Source organism: Ictidomys tridecemlineatus, chromosome 11 (assembly GCF_052094955.1).
Source record: "Ictidomys tridecemlineatus isolate mIctTri1 chromosome 11, mIctTri1.hap1, whole genome shotgun sequence".
Taxonomy (NCBI): Eukaryota; Metazoa; Chordata; class Mammalia; order Rodentia; family Sciuridae; genus Ictidomys; species Ictidomys tridecemlineatus.
In genome coordinates this window covers 20,408,407-20,419,894 of record NC_135487.1, presented here as the reverse complement: position 1 = coordinate 20,419,894, position 11,488 = coordinate 20,408,407, and the positions used below count along the sequence as shown (strand labels likewise).

General features: G+C 52.3%; 1 long non-coding RNA gene across 1 annotated transcript; it reads right to left on the bottom strand.

The window, feature by feature from the left end:
* Positions 1-2,827: 2,827 nt before the first annotated feature.
* On the bottom strand, positions 2,828-5,895 carry LOC144367975 (uncharacterized). The gene is made up of 2 exons (XR_013427648.1): positions 3,748-5,895; positions 2,828-3,657 (listed from the first exon to the last, which is right to left on the bottom strand). It is a non-coding gene; the product is annotated as an uncharacterized LOC144367975 (long non-coding RNA).
* Between the last annotated feature and the right edge of the window lie 5,593 nt (positions 5,896-11,488).

Sequence of the window (11,488 nt, the reverse complement as noted above, 5' to 3'; positions counted from 1 at the left end):
CCAGAACCCAAAATTCACATGTTCACTCTGCAAGACCCTTTTCTAAGCACCTACGGTGACAAGTCCATCCAGGCCTGACAACCTTGGTGGCAGGTCCCCTTAGCCCCCCACTTATGGGTGACACACCTGAGACAGCCCTTGTGGCCTGTGAACTTGCTCCCTGTGATGTGGAGAGTCCCTTCAACAGGGCCACACAGGAGGGAGGAGAGCACACAGGGTATAGCAAAGTGACAAGAAAGCAGGGTACCTGCTGGGCTCTCTGCTCTTCCCAGCCCAGCCTTTGCTGGCAGCGGGAGGCCTGTTCTGACCCTCCGCACCCAGGCCTGGTCCTCCAGCCTCCCCCAGTCTCTCCGCCCTGTTTCTCCACACCCATGCCACCTGCTAACACGCTGCACAGCTGTGACAAGACCCAAGTCCAGCTGCTCCCCGCATGACCCGCCAATGAGTCCAGACCCAAGGTGCTGCGGCAAGGGAGGCAGATTGATTCAAAAAGCTGGCGAGAAAAGAGAGTGGAGTCCATCTTCCCTGAAGCTGATCCAGGAGGGACTTATGAGGGTGGTTGAGGGGTGTTCCCAGGCCCGTGGGCACCCCCCACAGCAGGGAATGGGTGAGCGCCTACTGGAGGGGGGGCCTTCTCCCAGCGGGTGGCCAGATGACGCAAATCTGATCCTAGTCACCTGATGCTTTTCATTTCTGTTCATCTCAAGAACAAAGATCACGGTTTCCTCCAGAGCTGGTTGGTCCAGGTCTTCTTGGCACTGATTGGCTGGCCCACATGCCGTTCCTGACATATTCCATGATGGACAGCCCAGATGGCCGAGCTGCCCAGGGCCCTCCCACCAGGGCCAACTTTCTGATTATTGTGGGAAACAAGGGTTGGTGAAGTGGAGTAGAGAGTCAGCATGAGATCCCCTCCACCTCAGAGATCTGCCACCTGTCGTCTGCCTCCCGCGCTGGACTGTGAAGGAGAGAAACATCATCTCCACCCTCACAAGAGTGGAATCGGAACAGACTCCCGCAACAGCAGGCAGATGAGCAGGAGAAGAACAGGCAGGTTCGCGGAGGAAGTAAGTTCACTGATGAAAGTGCATGGCCCGCAGGAGAAACTTCAGCAGAAAGTAAATCAAAACCGCCGCTCAGGAGCCTGCCTTAACTAGTAGTTCAGCAAAGGGCGATAAATTTCAGAGAAGGGACAAGATAAAGGAAAGCAAAGGCAGGAGGACGTGGGAGGGGGAAGTATAGGAGATGAACTAATGGAGTAGTCTGTGCGCAGACTCCTCTGGCACCATCCGAGAGCTGATGCGGGTGTGAAGACGAACTTACATCTTGTCTTCGGGTGGGAAATGGGGAGGAGAGACAAGGACCTTTTGTCTTTGGAAACCTCTCTCAGGCCAACAGAGGAAGAGCAGACGGCTCTCCTGCATCTCCGCCTCAGCTTAAAAATCTGAGTCCAGGAGGCAAGTTCTGCTTTCCTTCAACACTCAGCTCCTGGAGGGAGGGCAGGGATCTGTGTATCTCAGCACCCAGAAAGGACCCGGCACACAGCAGGTGCTCAGCCAACACTTGCGCGAATGAGAACTGAGCTCCGCTGCTGACGTTAAGTGGCAGAACCGAAAAGCATCTCGCGGCTAGGTGACTAGGATCAGCTGTGCCTATGTCCCAACTCTGGATTGGGACATTCATGACAGAGAGGAGTCCTCCCCTGCTCCTCTTGCTCCTGCCTGGACCCAGGACAAAACGTCTTGTTCAGGGGTCTGAGAGCGCTCCTCCCGCCTCAGCTCCCACCAGGATCCTTCCTCCGCACCCAGGAGCATGCGCAGAGCCCAACAACCCGGAGCCAGCCCTGAGTTTGCGCAAAGGAGGGCAGGGTGCCTGAGAGGACAGAACCCGCCTGTCAATCCGAAAGGAAAGCCGAGCTCCTTGCAGGTCTTCAGCCCTGAGAAAATGAAAGATTAAATGCATCCTGGGACTCTACGGCCTTCCAGCTGTCAGGAAGACACAGAACCCAGGCCTGCGGGAGGAAGGGAGGCTGGGTGCTCCGGGGGCACTGGCAAGGCCGAGTGCCCAAGGGCCCGGTCACCCCGGCCAGCGGCTCAGAAACGGGCCTTGAAACAGGAGCAGGGGAACCCCCAGGTCCACAGGTGGCTGGAGGAGGCCAGGCCCCTCCAAGAGCAGCCCTCCCTGCCCCAGTCGGAAGACGATGTGTTCCCTGGCTCTTCACGTTGGAGGCTTCCTGGCTTTTCCTGAGTCCAAGGGAAAATTAAAAACAAGAAATAAAATTATCAGCTGTGCAGCACGTAGAAAAACCTAAATCCAGAAAGAAGAGAAGGAAATGGCTCAGGAGGCAGAGAAAAGGCACATCGATGATAAATGATGGAGCAGGCTCCCTGGTCAGGCAGGAGGCCCAGAGAGGAGGAAGGCCCTGGGCCAAGCCTCCCCTTCCCCATGGGCACAATGGCCCAGTGACATTGCCCTCCCTGGCTGAGATCAGAGATGATGGGGGCAAAACGCCCAAACCAACAGACACTTGGCTAGAAAAGAGATCTCCATGTTGACAGTGGCCTCCTGAGAGGACACACCTATAGCAGAGCTCCTGCCCAGAGTGAACCAGTCGGGGCAGAGTTGGTTGGTCTCAAAGACAAAGGAAGCACAATCCTTCCCCACCCCAGCACCATCTTATACAGATGAGGAAACTGATGGTCCAGGAAGCTCCCATCATCTCCCCACTCAGACAGACTCCAGGCGCATCCGTGAGGTTCACTCCCTTAATGGTCCTTGAAGCACCAGACCTACTCCTGCGACCTGCAACATTTAAACACGTTTAATGTTTAAATATTAAAAGATCTTTAATGACACAGAGAGGCAGATTGATGAGGTGATTGACCTGCCCAGGACTTGGAGGGGTGGGTTCCTCTTGCTCTTGGTATGTCCCCCAGGATTTCAACACGGTGTCTGAATGAGGAGAGTAGCATTCTGATGTCGCTGCACCTCTGCAGGATGGTTGATCACCCCATGTGGCCGAGGAGTGCGGACACTCAGGACAGCCTGGCCGGTTCTGTGAAAGGTCATGGCTGCACTGCTCCAATCTTTAAAACGCGTTTCTCCCAAACTCGGATCCGGGGACACTACCTTGGGGTGTTAACAGACAACACAGGCCCATTTTCCTCATTTCACCAAGCCCCGGAGACAATTTCCACACCAGCCGTCATGACATTGGGTTTGGAGTGTCCAGCAGCCAGGGTCAGGGCTGGGAACCCTGATTCACTGACCCCCTCTGGAACCCGAGGGGTCCCAGCAGGAGCCTTGTCCACTGTGGGGTCCGTCCTGTCCCTTCCACACAAGTCCACACTCCTTCCAGGCCCGCCCAGGCTTGGAATTCCAGTCCCACCCACCCCGGGTCTGGGATCCACCAGGGGTAAGGCACAGCCGAGAGCCTCACAGTGAGTTGGGAAATTGAATCTGGGTCTCTGTTCTGTCACCGACTCACTGCGTGACTTGGGACAAGTCACATCCCCAGGCTAGGCCTCAGTCCCAACCGTAGCCTAACAGAGTTTAGGCAGAAGATCTGCTCAGCTCCTGCTCTGGTGGCCCAAGAATCCATGACTGTATACAGGAGAGTATGGCTCCGATACTTGGTGACAAGTAACCCAGGACCTACTGCAAGGCGAGAGGGATAACCAGCATCAGCCTACTGTGAACCACAGTCAGGAACCAAAAAGACATGACCTCCCACCAGCTGCCACCAACCTGCCAGACGATGCTTTTGATTTCAGGACGAGGGTGATGGGGATGTGGGGTTCCTGTTGGTAATCACAGTGGCTGACGTGTACCACGATCCTGCCGGGCCCCGGCCTCCTCGGAGCTCTCTGTAAAGGCTCCAGCCCAGAGCCCAGCACACCTTGTGTCCACGCTGGCTGGACCACTAACCCAGAGGCCACCCAGGGGCCGTCAATGCCGTGGAAAGCTCCTCCCCGCAGAGCTGCTGTACCTGGTGGCCCAGCTCCCAGGGATCTTCTAGGATTAGGTTAGAGGAGAAAGGGAGCAGGGTCCCCACGTCCCCAGCCTGCAGCTTTGACAAACCCCTGCCCCCTGAGCTAAGGCTGGCCCATCATGCCACCAAGGCCACGGTGCCTTCATATCCTGAATGTGGCCATGACACAGGCGTCCCTGAAAAGCCTGGAGCAAATCCTTCCCACCTGCCCCTGTCCTTCTCGGGCACCTCCCGGGCCCCAGCGGTGACAACTGCTCTGTTTCCAAGGTCCAGCTGATTTAATGGGGACTTTAAATAACTCCCTCCGCTGCGGAGGAAATGGCGTCCTGCTGAGACAGGGGCACTGTGAACTGGCACTCAAGGGAGGTTCAAGGCCTGGCAGCTATGGGACAATGACCACCCAGTGTCCTCCCCTCTTTCCAAGTGTCACTTTCTGGTGGCTCAGCAGGTGTCACCATGGAGTGCCAGGCCATGTGCAGGCTCTGGGTGCAGGGAGAAGGATGGTCATCTTCCTGTGCTCCAGGAGGTCACGGTCAGATGGGGGAGGCTGACCTGCCAGCAATGCCCACTACCCACCTGCAAAGTCCAGACTAGAGCTCTCAGCCATGGCCGCCATCTCATGAGCACCTGCTGTATGCGACTCCACCACTGAGTGCCTGCTGTGTGCAGCTTGAGGCCAGGAGATCAACAGGTATTGTCACCCCCCCTCACCACGTCCCTCCGTGCCATGAGGTCAGCATGATCCTTGCCATTTTAGAGGTGAGGACAGTGAGGCTCGGAGAAGTTGGGGACATGGCCAGAGTCACACAGCCAGGGGAGGCTGAATCTATGTCAGCAGCATCAGGATAGGCCCCCCGTCCCTCAGATGGGGTCAGGTCTCCTGGGAGGGGAGCTGGGCACACAGTGACCAGATGTCGTCCCTCACATTCCCACTTAACAAAAATTATAACGTCTATCGTCACAGAGGCGTGAATGCAGGAAGGCGTTCAAGTACATTTCCCATGAAGGACAGAGTCCCAGAGAAGTCAAGTTAGCTGCTCAAGGTCACCTGCTCAGCTGGCAGAACAGGGTCACCCCCCCCCCCAACTGCTCTGCAGGGTCTAGGAGGGAAGCTGGGAAAGGAAGAGGCCCTCTAGGGCTGGAGGCAGGGGGAGGGCTTCCTGGGGCAGCAGAGGGAGGGCCAGCTGGTGAAGGACACCCTGGGGGAGGGAGTCTGGGGGAGTCTCCAGGCCTCTGGGCCTGGAATTCTCCAGAAGGAGGTTCAAGGTCTTCCTGGGGCAGTCTCCCCCACAGCCTCTCCCCAGAGCCAGCGTGGCAGCAACCAGGCCAGGTGGGAGGCAGCTCCCAGGGAGGGAGTGGTGGGCAGGGTGGGGCAGGAGCCCTGGGGACCTGGGAGTGCCCTGTTCACTGGGGTCAAGGCCCAGTGCAACTGAATGTGAAGGAGGATGGTGGCGTCCTTGCCGGTCTGTTGAGAGGGGACCACAGTCTCACAAGTGGCTCTGATGAGGCCATTAGACCTCACTGCACCTGCCAATCAGCCCCACCAGCCAGGCAGACAATCCCTGCAAAGTGTCTCATCAAAGAGCAGCGCAGCCAACAGGTCCCGCTATTTCCCTTGCAAATTCCGGTGTGTGAGCAGCCTCCCTCGAAAGAAAGAAAGAAAGAATCCCCTCTTTATGTCCAAATTGGGGAAATTAGACCCTTTTCTTCCCTGATCTGCCTCTGACGTCTGTGTTGACAGCCCATCTTGCGGGAGCGAGGCTGCAGCAACTAACCAGCATCCAGATGGAAACACGCACCAGCCCAGGGGTGCGCTGGGAGCGGGTGGGGCCCAAGTGAGGCTATTTTGGAAGCCAGATGCCTGCATGGGTGAAGGCGCCTTGTTCTCTGCACAGATCAGCTTTCCCTGCAGGAAGCTGAGTCAGCGGGTCCGTACCTCTGCTCCCGCCTCCTCCTGCCTCTCTCTGACAAGCACTTACGGATGCCAATTAGGTGAGGACTCAGAATGGCCTCCTGCTCCTGGGGAGACCGACCTTGCCCCTTGAGGTCTGCTTGTCTTGGGGAGGCAAATACATACATTGAGACCCTGCAGCTGGCCTCCTAATTCCTTTCCTAATTCCTCTGGAGCATCACTGAATTATCAGTGCCCACTCCTGGGCTGTCCCCAGGTCCCAGGCAGGGGCCACATCTTCGTCTCTTCCCTTCCCAGGAAGCTCTAGATGCCTCCCTGGTCTCAGCCACCGCACGGCTCCCCGCAGAGGCTGGCAGAGGCTCCCAGAGGCTGAAGGGAGGAAGAGGGAATGTGGGCGGCGACGGGACCTTGCTTCAGAGCCTGGTGCAAACCCCAGGCAGAGAGAAAATTGGCAATTAGTGGACGGTGGGAAGAGGGACATCAGAAAAGGCTCCGCATTAGAAACGTCACCCAGTGACCTGTGTCATTTTGCTTCATCTGGAACAAATTGCTCTGTACCCGGAGCAGATCTGAGAGGTTTCTGGGGAAGCACGTTTCTCACATGGCTGTTTCCTGCTGCACTGGGCACGGCCTGGACGGCGGCAGCCAGGGCCAGATCCCAGCAGCCCAGCCCGGGGAAGAGCGAGACAGCCCCGCTCCCCCGGCCCCTCAGGGAGCCCCTCAGAAGGAGCATGGGGTCAGCCAGCCCTCCGCAGGGCCCCAGCCCTGGATAGGACCCCCAGGGCCTAATAAGGAGGTGGGGGCTAAGCAGCTGGATTCTGTGATCTGGCCCCTGGGAACGGATGCCAAGAGTACTTCTCTAGCCCATGTCCCCCCCTCACTGTCCCCAAACCCTAAGGGTTGGTGCTGCTCTACTTTCTAGAGATAAAAGAGGAACTAAGGCCCAGAGAGGTTAAGTGCATTGCCCAAGGGACACAGCAAGTCCAGCAGGGCTCAGGTCAGATCCAGAACCTACACTTCCCTGATGCTGTCAGTGATTCTGGTTCCAAAGGTGTCCTCTGCAGGCCTTGAGGTCATCAGAGGGGCTTTCCAGGCCATTCCACAGGACCTTGGCATTAAGACAGTCTAGGCTGCCACACTCTCCCTCCTTCTGGCCCTGACCCCTTCTCTCCTCCATGGGGGGTGGAAGGACCCTGCCTGTTCCCTTCACTCCACGTGCCTGGGACCACAGTTGCGAGCCCTGCACAACAGGGACAGCGACAGGCCTCTGTGTGGCGTTGGGCAGATGGAGGGTACAGTGACTGATTTGCCTCAAACTGGGAACAGGTGGTCTCCTGGTGGGGGGCGCACCTCTCATGCACCGTGGCCTCCAGGGTCGGAGGAGGGGAGTGAGCCCGGTGCAGGTGGCCCAGAGGGTCCACCACGTTCCCAACCACATTCCACTGGCCAGAACTGTCCCATGGACCCACCCAGATGCCAGGGGGCCTGGAAATACTGTCCTTGGAGGAGTGGCCACGTCCCAACGCCAGCCCCACGGTATGAAAGAGTGTGAACCCTGGGGACAGCAGACTCTGTCCCTCCTTGTCACTCCGGACCCCTCCTGAGATCCTGCCCCACCCGGGGTCTCTCTGGGCTTGGCTGAGAGATGCCAAGGCAGGAGGCGGGGGCAGCGGCTGGGAGGAGGGGTGTCCCACGCTGTCCCCCACTGGGTTTGGTAGGGCACCCTTAGGGTTGTGCTGGGAACCTTTGAGGTCTGGGCTGCTAATTCTGGAGCCATCTGCCTGGTCCCCAGCACCAGAGCCCAGGATCATTAAGTTTTCTTTCTGTAGTTCTCAGAGGAAGATCAGGCCCAGTGGGAGGAGTAAACCCTGGGTCTTTGGGAAGTGCTCCCTGCTGAGGCCCCAGAAGCAGGACGTGTAATCTGCATCCTGCTCTGAGCCTCCTATGGACCGCCTGGGGCTGGCGGGATTAGCCCCATTTCTTACTTATAAAATGGGGATAATCATGAAATCACCCTCTTGTTTTATTTAAAAATCAAAAAAGTATAACCGTTCTTATCTAGCACAAGGCCTGAGACAATATTAAAAATAGCTTTCTTTTTAACAGCCTCATTGAGGTATAATTGTCAAACAATAAACTGAACATATTTAAGGGTGCAATTCGATAAGCTTGGACACAGGTATTCATCTGTGAAACCACGGCCATGATCAAAATAATGAACATTCAAGGCCAAAAGTCCCCGGTGGGATCCTGACCTGCAAGGTAAGGCTTGTCCCACCCCGTCCCCAGGCAACCACCGATCTGCTTTTTATCACTCCAGATTGGTTTCATCTAACAGCATTTTATATAAATGGAACTATACCATATGCAATCATTTTGTCTGGCTTATTTCACTCAGCATAATTATTTTGGGATTCACTCACATTGTTGCATGTACCCACAGTTTATTCTTTTTTATTTATGGTAGTATTCCCTTGAATGGAGACGCCACCCTTTGTTTATCCATTGATGACTCTGTTGATGAACATTTAGGTTGTCTCCAGCTTTGAACTATGGCAAACCAAACTGCTCTGAGCATCCGAGAACAATTTCCCTCCGACTTCTTTTTTTTAGCAGAAGCTCACAAATTTTTATGTTCTGTTTCGATTTTCATTCAGTTCAAGATCCTTCATAATTTCCCTTTGGGTTTCTCCTTTGTACCGTGGATTATTTAGAAGGGTGTTATTTTCGTTTCTAAATATATGAGCATTTTCTAGATATCTTTCTATTATATGGAGCTCTAACTTAATTCTATTGTGGTTACAGAATATCCTTTCAATGACTTGAACCTTTTTAAAATTTGAGATTTGTTTCAGATAGAATGCCATCCATCTCGATGCATGTTCTGCGTGCCCTTGAAAAGAATGTATATTTCTGCTCTTGCAGAACGTTCTATAAATGCCAATTAGGTTAAGCTAGTTGATGGCCTTGTTCAAGCCTGCTCCATCTCACTAATTCTCTATCTGTTCTCTCAGTTAATGAGAGAAGGGTATGGCAATCTCCATCCAATTGTGATTCATTTCTCTTTGAAGTTTTACCAGTTTCCCTTCGTGAATTTTGGACCTCTGTTAATGAGTTTGTAAACATTTAGGATTAATAAATCCTCTTGAGAAGCTGGCACCTTTATCATTATGAAGTGACCTCTTTCTTCCCGATGATGATGTGTGCATTAATGTCTACTTCATCCGTTATTAGTATGGACACTCGGCTTTCTTTTGATTAGTATTACATGGCATATATTTTTCATTCCTTAATTTTAACCTATTTCTGTCTTTCCATTTAAAGTGGACTGTTTATAAGGGGTGGCATCTCTCTGGGTCTTGCTATTTTATCCCCTATGATGCTTCTGCCTTTAAATCAGGCATGTTGAAGGGGATTATCGACCTGATCCTTTATCCATTGATCCTATTGCTATTTATTTTCTCTCTCTCCCATCTGTTCTGTGTTTCCCTCCTTCTGCCTTCTTGTGGATCCGTTGGGCAATTTTAATGATCCCACTTTATCTCCTCTGTTGGCTTCTTAGTTATGACTCTTTGTTTTGTTATGTTGGTCTCTGCCTGAGGGTGGATAGTACCCATTTTTAACTTATCACAGCCAACTTGCAAGTGTTATTATGCGGGTTCGTGTTTCATAGGGAAATCTGACAACAGCCGCTCTCAGCCTTTGTGCTCAAGTTGTCAAGCATTGACTGCGACATAATAAATAGTAAATAGTCGCTTATCTTTAAAAGAGATTTAAATAATGAGAAAAATGTCTTTTCTATTTACCCACATAGTTATCATTTTCAAAGCTCTTTATCGTGGGATGTCTAGACACGTTATTTCCAGCTGGTGTCTATTTCCTTCTGCCCGCCTCTAACACTTTTTGTAATGCACATCATCTAGGGATGAAATTTTTCATCTTCTGTAGAGTTGAAAACGTCTTCATGTTGCCTTCATTTGGGAAAAACGCTTGCTAACTAAAGATATGGCTCCAGTGTGGCCTGTTTATTTTCTTCTTTTTTTTTTTTTTTTTTGGATGATAGCTCTTCTGCTCACTTTATTTTTGTCCCTCTGGAAGAGATGCGTCTTTTTCCTCTGTCTGCTTTTAAGACTTTCTGTTTATCACTATGATAGGCCTTGGTATAATTTTCTACATTTCTTGAGTTCACAGTTGATTGAGCTTCTTGGATCTGTGGGTTTATAATCATCATCCAATTTGAGGGGAAACTGGCCATTTGTTTCTTCGAACATCTTTCTGATTCCTACCGCATGTCAAGGATTGCCATTAGTGCATAAAAAAACATTATGAAGTCTACCTACAGCTCACTGATTCTTTGTTCATCGTTTTTATTATTCTTTGTGTGCTTCATTTTGGATATTCTGTGTTTCGATGTCATCCGGTTAGCCCATCCTGTTTCTGCAATGCCTAATCTGCTAGAAGATGCCAGAAGAATTTTCCTCTCACATAAAGTGATTTCCATCTCTAGAAGCTCCACTTTGTCCTTTGTGTATCTTTCATGGCCCTACTTATCATTTTCAGGTTTTCTCCTTTATTTCTGATCATTTGAAAGGCATTATAATAACTCCTTTTTCGTCTATGCCTGCTAATTACACGGTTTGTGTCAATTCCCAGTTGGTTTTGATGGATTGGTGTTTATGCTCACCATAGGTCAGAATCCCCTACATTTTTGCTTGCCTGGACATTTTTGATTGGATCCTAGACATTGTAAACTTTGCCTTGCGGGATACTTGGTATTCATAATCTTACAAATGCTTTTAAGCCTTGTTCAGGGGCACAGTTAAGTGACATGAACACGTGACACCTTTCAAGTCTGGCCTTTAAGTTTGTTAAACTTGAAGAGAGCGGCTTTTAATCTGATCCAGTTGCCCCCTGCTACTGAAGCAAGATCCTTCAGAACACTCAGTCCAGTGCCCCAGGACTGATCCCTTCTCCGCCCTGATTGGTGGGAGGGAGAACCGTTTGAGTTTCAGGATCACCTGCTCAAACCCTTCAGGTGGATTCCCTGCAGCCACATGTAGCATTCTCCTGCACCACGTGGTGGTCAGCCGGAGACCTGGGCAGGCCCTCGGCACCCTCATCTCCAGCCTTCCACCCTGAGAACTCAAACGGCCTCATTTTCTCAGCCTCCTGGCTCAGCGCCAGCTCAGGAACATGACCAGATTCTGCCTGGATTCTCCTCGCCAATCCCCAGCCTGTTATGTCTGTCCAGACTGGAAACTGGCACATCACAGGGCAGTTTCCATCTCTCAGGGGTCACTCTTCTTGGCTGCTTGGTGCCTAATGTCTTGGAAACTGTCATTTCACATATTTTGTGTACCTTTCCCGTTGTTTCAGGAAGTGTGACCTCTGTAAGTCCATCTTATTGCTAGTATTCAGGAGCACTCGAATGTCAGGCCTGTTTGTAGCCTTGGAGTTGTTTTAAGTCATTTGATCCTTGAAGCCACCTATGGAATCATTCTTGCCCCCACTGTACAGATAAGAAAACTGAGGAGCCAAAGGTGGAGTTGGTTCACCTCCCAGCAGGTTCCCTCCCTCCCCTCCCC